The sequence below is a fragment of the Chaetura pelagica genome, unplaced genomic scaffold (assembly GCF_000747805.2).
Source record: "Chaetura pelagica isolate M959 unplaced genomic scaffold, ChaPel_1.0 scaffold135, whole genome shotgun sequence".
NCBI classification, from domain to species: Eukaryota; Metazoa; Chordata; class Aves; order Apodiformes; family Apodidae; genus Chaetura; species Chaetura pelagica.
This window is the reverse complement of record NW_009953649.1, coordinates 2712791-2722811: the sequence shown is the minus strand read 5'-3', so window position 1 is coordinate 2722811 and position 10021 is coordinate 2712791.

The window sequence follows — 10021 nt, the reverse complement described above, 5'->3', positions numbered from 1 at the left end:
GTTTTTTATAAAAAAAAAAAAAAAAAAAAAAAAAAAAAAAAAAAAAAAAGTGTAAATATTCGGGTTTGCTGGTAAAGTCCGCACCAAACAGCCCCTTCTGCCCTCACACCTCAACAAAATGAAGGAAAAAGAAAACCATAAGACAACTTGAATAGGCCAAAGAAGGAAAAGCATTATTTGCTGATGTACAAGTTGACAACTTAGACAGGATAGAGAGGAGAGCTGATATTTTGTCCTGACTTAATAATTTTACTTGCATGCTTGTTTTCCAAAAATGAGATTTTTTTCTGATAAGGATGATGATGTGGTTTAAATAATTTAGCCATTCAAACTGTTCTTTAAAATTACCTGCCATCTATTCATTGAAATGAAGTTATGCTCTTGGCTTTTTTCAAGGCCTAGATTTGAAACTACAGATTTGTTTTTTGTTTACAGATTTACAGCCACTTCGTATCCAAAATTACTACTGTAAAGTTGCTAGCATTTGCATTGTAGTTTGGTATCAGCCACTGCAAGATCAGTAGTTTGTTTATAGCACTGGAAAGTTGTTCCGTTGTGTGCTTTCATGCTATCACATTGGAGCTGGATACAGTGGAAGAGAAAGGAAATTTTTGCATTGTTTATGATATTCTGGAAAGAAATAGATGAGACAACTGAGTCCATCGTGATTTAGGATAAAAATCTATGCATATGACCAAAATGCTGTAGGATTCCATTGGTGCTAAGAGGTTGGGTTTTTTCCCCAATGCTAATGCCAGATACTTAAAAAAAGTTTTATTTACCTTATTACATTAGTATCTTTTAGGTGTTAGACTGAACACTTAAGACATCCTCATATTCTTAATGAAAACTGAGCTCCTCATAAAAAAACGTGATTCCCAGAGCTGAAACTTTAAAAAGAAAGCTTTCCTTTGAGAAAAGGAAATCAAAGTGATTGAATTTACGTATATTAAATTATAGTATTCATGTTTGCACGTTTTGTGTGTTGTTTTTAGTTATCAAAGCGTCTATGGATATTATATATAGATAATGAGGAATAAGACTGACCAACAATGCTGCTAAACACTGTGCTGTTGAAGCCAGATGCTTAGGGAGGGATGGGGATATAACCACTACTTTTGCGAAGAGCCAGATCAAGAATATACTGACTTTTCACCTTGAATGTATTTTTTTTCCTATCAACTATCAAACTCCGTCTTATCCTTTATATAGTACTGTCAAGTAGTTTGATAAATGTCTTGCTGATTATTTATATACTTCACATAATTCTGAGTTATTTTTGACAGGTAATCTTATCAGTCTGTGCTGCAACCGAGCTTGGGCTATAAATGTTTTTTCCATACTGCTGGGTTGCAATGTTAAATTGAACACAGGGACTGTCTGCTGTAGATGGAGAGAAAATGGTGCTGCATGAGAAAATTATTTTAAAATCTCTGCAAGTCTAAGCAGGAAAGAGGAAAAGCATTGTTTAGTGTATTTTACTGGGGGACTTTATACTAGAACAAAAAAACTTTTCTGTTTTCTTTAGGTAAATGATTTAGTACCTTTTCTAAAAAAATCAGCATCAGCCTTCACTGCTTTGTTTTCAAAAAACACATAATGTTCATGTCTGGGTAGGCCTCACTGAGCAAAGAGCGTTGGTGGCTTTCTGTCCTACCTTCCAGCACAGGCAAATTTTAGAATATTGTGCTTTATAAGAAATTAATGTAAGCACAAACCCACTTGTCATTGAGTTTGCTGTCATCACTCCTGCAGAGGTAGCAGAGCTGCCTCATGGCTTTCTCTTCCCCTCTCACATGGTAGCAGTACATACACATACAGCACAATCTATATGGTCAACAACCTAAGTACACAAGACCTACGTCAGGTGAAAGTAAAGCAGGTAGCAGACATGAAATATTTTCAAGAAGAGATGGTTGAGGTTTTTTGTTTGTTTTGATTTATTTTGTTCTTTAACTAAGCTTAAAATTGCTGTTGTCAATCTGTCCATTCTGGTGAACTCTACAAAGGAAGAAAGCCACTGCCTTGGAAAGCAACTAAAAATATGTTTTTAAGCTGCTTAATATTTTATTGTGTACTCCTTCATTCCACACAAAGCCTTGCTTTGCTTGTGTTAGTGGCAAAGTGTTCTGATCTGTGTTTGAGCAGATAAACATTCCAAGTTAGACTGGCTCCAGATGGCGAGCAATGCCATCTGCAACTTCTAACGCCCAGCCCCAAAGACCATAGATGTGATCCAGGGGAATGGATTTGTGCTCCTCTGCTTACGATACGTCTTTAATGTTTCTCACAGCTCCCATAGGAATTTGTCTTGATGTCCCAGCTTTGTTCCAGCAGTGAAAGGACACCTGCTATAGCAATTTTTTGTTCATACCAGAGTTTTCTGCTGGAGGATCTATAAAGAGGAAAAGAGCAACAGGAACTCTTACTGTCAGCACCCTGATTTCAAAAGGCCACATAGTTCCTGCAAGGAGGAGGAGGAAGAGGAAAAGAAAGCATAAAGAGTTAGAAAACTAAAAGCAGCATTTCCCTGCTTCTCCATTTTGGTAGAAGTATCTGTGAATGTGACAAAGTTTTCCTACTCATTGATGCTGCAGACCTGTGTAGGCGTTCTCAGCAGGTGTAGCTACTGACCTCTGCTTTGAACTCCCAAACTTCCCATGGAACTTTACCCTCCTCACTTAGTGTCCCAACCCCTCTGAAGTCTTCATGCTCTTTCAGTGTTTTAAATTAATAAAAATGAGGGAAAAAATGCAGTAAAGTGGTAAAGATTTCCCTAGCTAAATTTCATCCTGATACCTACAAATCTCTGTAGCATAGCAAGCAAGGAAAAATGCTAAAACCTAAGGTTCCCTTAGCACAGCTTTGTTCAGATTTACTAATTTATTATATAGTTTGCACTTGAAGTCACTGTTACAGAAGTTAGAGACCTTTCTGCCCCATTTAATCTTCATTTTATCAATTATCAGTGTCCTTTCTGTTGTATCCTTATGTACTGCTCTGTAATAAACAGGGAAAATAATTCCTCTCACCCCTCAGAGTTCATGGTCAGAAATGTTACCATTTCATGTGATGAGAGAAGATCAGCTGCAAAACTGAATTCCAGTCTGAGTTTAGCATTCAGAACTGTAGGATTTTATGAGCAGAACTCCCTTGGTATTTCACAACCCAAAGGGTATTTTGGAGTGTCAAAAGGAGATCATGTGCAAAGATAACAGTGGAGATTTATAGTAAGTGGTCAAATGTAATCCTGCCTTTGTTGCAAACTATCTAAAGCAACTGTTTTCAAGGCTTTTCTATCACTGTATATAGTATGTATACAATAATTTTTAATGTCAAAGTCTAGAACCACCATTGCTGCTTATGCCCCTACTACAGTTCTACTTCCTCTCTTACATTTTAACTTGATGAATCTGACCCAAATTCCATTTATATTAATGAAGAACACTCACTGGCTTTAATAATCTTCAAATTGCATCCAGTATCAACTACATTATAATAATCAAGTAAAAGGTAATTGTTATGGATGCAGTGATTGGGATGCACCATCAGCTCCCAGTGTCAACCGATGTTGTTATTGTATAAGTAATTGTTAAATTACTATTGCAGGTTATGCATCTTTCAGCCGTGCCTTCACTTTTTACTGTGCAATATTCTGTATTTATGTTATAGTTTCCCTAAAAAGGATGTTGGAAGGGCTCAGCCACTTTATGTAATTCCCAAATCTGTAACCTCTTCTATGAAGTGGCATTTCTTACAAACCTGTGTGAAGTGAGGGCCACAAGGTATTGAAATGAAAATAGCAAGTTGGGCAGCAGTCTGCGTGGTACAGGCAGAAGCAAGGAGCTAGATGATGGACATTTTCAGGACGTGTTTTCATGGGGGATCAATATAAAAGAACTTCAGGAAGGGTGCATAAAGGTGATTTACTTTTCACCTTTTTCTTGCTTACTGCAGAAAAATGTAATTGAACTTCAGCTGATCTCTGAATTATTTGGCTTTCTGTTAAGGTAGCCGAGAAAGATCTTTGACAGATGTTTAATTTGATCCCGATAGAAGATTTTATGGTGTATAGCACAACAAGCAAGGGAGAAAAAAGACAAAAATAGGCTTTTTAAGTTGGTTTCTATTGTGTGACCTTTCACCTCTGTGGTTTTCCTTGCCATCTCTATCCTGAGTTCCTGCTTATAGGATCTAGTTATGCACAAGCTGCCATCACTCACCCTTGACTTTTCTTTTGTACCCTCCCATTCCAAACAGTAGTTCAAACCCAGGAAGTCAGTCACTTGTCATTTTCGCTGCAGTATTTCTTACTGTATATATTCTTTTTCATTTTTTTAAGTAGCTAATCTGAGGGAATTTTATGTGTAAATTGTATTTTGTAATACAAATTCAAGTACTCCTCAAAATAAAATGCCTAAGTAAAATAAAGGAGCGTTATGGTTAAGGTAAAAAAAAGGATCTAGAAAAATTCCCTAGGGCTTACAGGGGAGCTCAGCCACAGGACGTGTTTCCAAACCACTGGTTTCAATGTATGTGGTTCAAAACAACAGATGAAGTATTGGAGACATCCTGGTTGTAACTGGAAAGCCCAGAGGGTTAAGGATCCTTTGCAGTAGGACAAAGATGTCTGTGTTCTACAAAATGCCAGAAGAATGATATTCATTTGCAAAGTTGCAGGATTAACAGGATAAACCAGGAAAATTATACATGCTAATAAGGAACAGTTTGCTAGTTTTTGCAAATAAAGAGCTTGAAAAGCACTAATAATAGATTTATTGCTGAACTACATTCTTTGTAAATTTTTCTTGACAGATACAGGATGATTGACATCCTGGTTTATTTCATTTTGTTTGTATAAGTAAAACATTGAAGTGATTAACTGGGAAGAAGTGCTGATTTAAGGTGCATGTAAATTTATCCCAAATTGCTTGGACTTAGGAAATCTGAAATCAGAGCATTGCATTGTACTTGTTGAGAGGTGTGTTAAATAGTGGAAGTTTGTCCTACAGCAGAGTGTGCTGTGTCAGGTGGGGACGTTTTACTAGCCTGGGCAACTCCACTGGGTGCAGACATGGCATTTTTATTCTCCTTTTCTTTATGTCCCACTGATCTAATTAAATGCTACATGAAAGCACGTAAGTGCTTCAGGCTATAAGAACATAGATATTATGCTACTCTATGTGTATTGTGTTATCAAATATTATAGCCATAGCTAGAATTCCCAAAGCTGTAAGAAGATGGAAGGCTTTTCCTCCATTTTCAATGGTTTAAGGGGGTGATGGCATTACTACTTTCTCACCTAGTGAAAACTACCAGGTAGGTATATCACACCCCAGTGGTTTGGGGATCACTCCAACCCTGAGCACAAACCTGCTGCTGCAGGGACCTGGCCCTGGCAGAGGGTGCTCAGGCTCCGCCAGGAACTGCTCTCAGCTTCCATCCATATTCCTGCTTGGTTGAGCCTGTCCACTTCTCGTAGTTACAGAGAACCCACAAGCACAGCAAGGGCATCAGAGGACAATGTTAAAGATAGGAGCTTGGCAGAAAACAAAAGCTTTTTGATACTAAAATTTGGAGCTGTGAACAACATTAATCTAGATTGTCCCAGTAATTTTCAAGTCAGTAAGAGCTGCAAGTGGTCCAAACTTAATAGGAAATGCCAAGAGACTTAGAGTGAATACTATCTCAGACCTCAATGTGTCAGAAAAAGCAAAGCTTGCAAATTAAAAAAGGTAATCTGATTAATCTGGTGAGGACTTGATGGTCTTTTAAGTTCTACAACAGCATTTATTTACTTGGAGTGATATTTTTAGTCTAGGACTTGATAGATTTTGAACTTGTACCATGTTCACCTGTGAAGGCAGCTGACCCAAAGCTATAAAGATAGGCAGATTAAACAAATGACAAATCCTGCACCAGACCCTCCCAGCTAGAAGGCAGTCTCTTGGTTGTTACATATTTCCCCCCATTTGAATTTGTTGCAGGGAGTCGTTACTACCATCCTCAGCCTCTTCTCTTGGGGGGCAAGCAGGTCTGCGTGCCTATGGGAAAGAAAGTGCAGCATTTAGATTGCTCCTGGATCTTGCCCTCCCCATTTCTCAAAAAATGCACTTCAAATTCTTCTGTGCTTTTCTTGGAGTTTGGGGGTGGGGGTTCAGTTGTTAAAAGCGGCAACTAGAAGTGCATTTAAATGTTTTTGTAACTTCTTCATATCACAGTAATTTTGTGCATTAATCCAGTGATGCATTGTGGCAGACTAGATGTTTTTAACGTGTGGCTTATGGTGAACTTTATGATATTTTTATATATATCAAGCAGGAATCCACATTTACGTTCCATTTGCAGAATGTAACTTCATACACCTTAGGGACTTACACTTCAGAGACTTTTAAGAACGAGCCTCTGGCTTGAAGCTATCTTTCTCTTGGCTGCACATAGCACCCAGTAAAAGTTTGTATCTGGCACGTCATTTTTGAGGTGTAGTAGAGTTACAGATGGTAAAAGGAGCTGAAGTTTTACAAATGATTATGTTAGAGACATGTATGAATCGTCGAGTTCCTTTATTATACGTTGTGCAAGCATTCAGTTAGCTGAAGCATACTTCACTTTTGAATCATAAGGAAAATGCCACTGCCCAGCTTGCTGGCAAACTCGTTTGCTTAGAAGCTTCATTGCATCAGCGAAAACAACAGTGCCTGTTTAGAGTTCTCTGTGGAGCAATGTTTCATTTTCTTCGTTCAGTAATTTAAATGATTAGAGCAATACTTTTGACAAGGAAGAAATAATTTCATCCTTATGGATCATTTTTCAAGTGAAACTGAGTTTTGGAATAAAGTGATGGTGAGTAAACCATATGGGTGGGGAAGGAGGGATTATTTTCATTTCTGAGTTTTATTTAGCAGTTTCTGAAAACTAAGATGGAAGTGATTTTTGGTATTGTGACTGCAGGCTTATATGTTTTTTATTAAGTGGAAAACATAATGTAATGATTGAAGAAGGACTGAGACAGTAACAGGCACGCTTGCTGTCGTATTCCATGGGAAAGTGGAATGTGATTTCTGTCTTAATACCAAGATACAAATGTGGTTCACAGTTCGTTCATATGACTTCTCCTGAAAGGGAAATGTGTCACCTCATTAAAAAGATGCTTTTTGTCTCAGCAGCTGCTTTTAACATAATAGTAATCTGGATTTTGAAAATCATTTGTGGTATTGCTATCTAGATATTTAAAGAGGGTGGGTTTTTTACTAAAGAAAAGTAAAAATAAAACCAAAACCAACTTGTGTTTCAGATGGGGAAAAACTTTTTAAATTACTAATGACAGTTATCTGCTTTCTGGAAACTATTCTTTGTACTAACTGTATTCTGCATATTCTGTAAGTAGCCATTTCTGGATTTTGAAAATCATTTGTGGTATTGCTATCTAGATATTTAAAGAGGGTGGGTTTTTTACTAAAGAAAAGTAAAAATAAAACCAAAACCAACTTGTGTTTCAGATGGGGAAAAACTTTTTAAATTACTAATGACAGTTATCTGCTTTCTGGAAACTATTCTTTGTACTAACTGTATTCTGCATATTCTGTAAGTAGCCATTTTCTTTTGTTTCTTTTTTCTCTTTTTTTTTTTTCCATCAAAATGAAAACAATACTTCAGTTATTGAATTGTTTATTTCATTCAAAGAGTCTGGATATTTTTTTGAAGTTGAAGTTTTGCCCATAAGAGTAAAAAAGGCTAGACAAAATAATGCTGCTTTAGTACAGGGAGGTAACCATATGCATAGCTGCAGGTTAGGACAAGTAAGTTTTATTGTGCCTTCTCTTGTTACTGATGGTAATCAGGACAGTCATATTAGCCTGATGAAAAGAAAAAATCAACAGGAGGTTTCCTAAAGTAACTTAAGGAATTCTTTTTTTTTCTGAGGGAGAGAGGCAGGGTGATCTAGCTGGTAAAGCATATAATCAGTGTGTCTGGCTTATCATCTCAGGCATTGCCATGGGCAGCCTTAGATGAGTTTGAGGAAGCCATCATATAACCAATTGCGCTACACTTGCTTACAAAGTGAATTGTATTTAACTCATGTGGCAAGGTACCCACACAAAATCTTTAGGTTTCCAGATTTTTTAAATATCAGTAATTTTTGTCTCCTTCACAGGGCTGCTGTGATTTTACTCTGTTGGTATATTTAGATTTTGGTGGCACTGTTTCAGCCATCTCTAGGTCTTTCCTCCACAGACAGCACTGCAGTTAGAAGAGAGTGATTAATGTAAAACTTGTGCACATTTGCAAGGAATTACTTTTATTTCCTTGTTTTAAAAAAGGCAACTGAAGTAACCATTTGTTTGTCCAAATGCTGAAAATGCAGAGGTACATAACCTGAATTTTAGAGATGCATGAGTTAAGCTAATCTTTTTCATATGGTTTAGTTGAAGTTTGCAAGCTGTGAAGTTCTTAACTTTGCTATCTTGTGTATATGATTTGTGCAATCGTCTTAGCTCATGACAGCAGGTTTGCAAGGGGAAATGATCATCCTGTTGAACCCTTAAACCATGAATGTGCAATCTGGTTGTAAACCAAGAGTTTTGTGGGTATAGAAAATACCTGTGGTTGCCTGGAGATATGTATTGAGTGGGTTCCTATGCATAGAAGTTACCTTCACAATGTAGTTATTTCAGGTAAGCTCGTGTCCAGTGATGGCTTTGGGAATGTATCCCCTTCATTATTTGGTAGCTGATTTAAATATTTCTTTAAAAAAAAAAAAAAAAAAAGCACCTCTCAGTTTGTTCTTTTTTTTGCAGTTACTGGGTTTTTTTGCTGCCTTTCCCCCAGAATAGTAGCACTTCCATCTTCACCTGACCCTACTTTTGTCTCAGGTGAGCTCTCTTTGCCAAGAGCAGAGTCCTGCACTCAGAGTTGAGCTTTATAAATGCTACACAAAGAAGCTGAAATGAAAGCTTCTGTTTATGGGATTTCCTATCTCTTGAAATCAAGTTTTCAAATAAGCATCTGTGTGTTCTAATGTTTTCTTGTCATAGAGTGTTGCTTGTAGGATGCTATTTTCTTAATTGTTTTTTGCACTTGAACACAACTTAAACATTTTAAATATCCAAAGGAGCAAAAATTCTTTTTTAAAAATAGGGCTGTTTTGTGAGCATTGTAATTTCCAGGAAAGATTTTGGAAGAAAGATGCCTGGAAGTATTGACTGTATTTTCAAAATAAAACAATAAATGCTAATGATGTCAGGATAGAAAGCATAATAGTGGTAGAAAAGTGTTTAATCCTGTAGTCATCTTATATGGAAAACTGGGGAGTGGGATGGAGGTCATTAGAACAAAATGGCTATTTGATACAGGGCAACCAAATCCTGTGGAAAGATAGGGTGTTTTTTTTTCCTCAGTTCCTGTTAGACACTGATTTGCTGCCTCTTTTTGTATCTATGTGTCAGGTTTGAACTGTGACTCTCAACAAGGGCTGATGAATGTGGAAATTCTCTTGATTTCCCTTTGTGGCTGCAGCATCCTACGCCCAGGCATGTCTCTTGCGGGCTCAGGAGTCCCCTGCTGTCCTTATCATCTGCTGGATCTGTTCATTTGGACTGCAGCTAGTCACCAACAAAGTTTCTTAGTGAAGGAGGGTTTTCTTCATATAAATTCCGAACTGCTGTGGTGTTCCAGTTGGTGTCAATGCAGAGCTTGAAATGGGCTGATAGAAACAGAGTATAACAGAAGAACTGTTAATTGCTAGGTCATGGGTTCTTGGGGTCTGTCTAACCATAGGAGTAGGATGTGTCATGGTTTGCGATTGGTGAGTGCAGCTTCACTTTGCTAAGAGTTTTGGGATGTGGGTCAGAAACTTGGCTCTGCAAAACTGTAAGTAACCTGTGTGTTGCCAGCCTCCCCATACAATGAAAAGAGTGATCACACTTTAATTAAAGTGCCTGAAGTAAAAAGTGAAGCTAAGAAGTGCTTGAGTGATAACATAAATAAAAGTAGTAGTAAGTTTTAAACATGAACAGTTAAA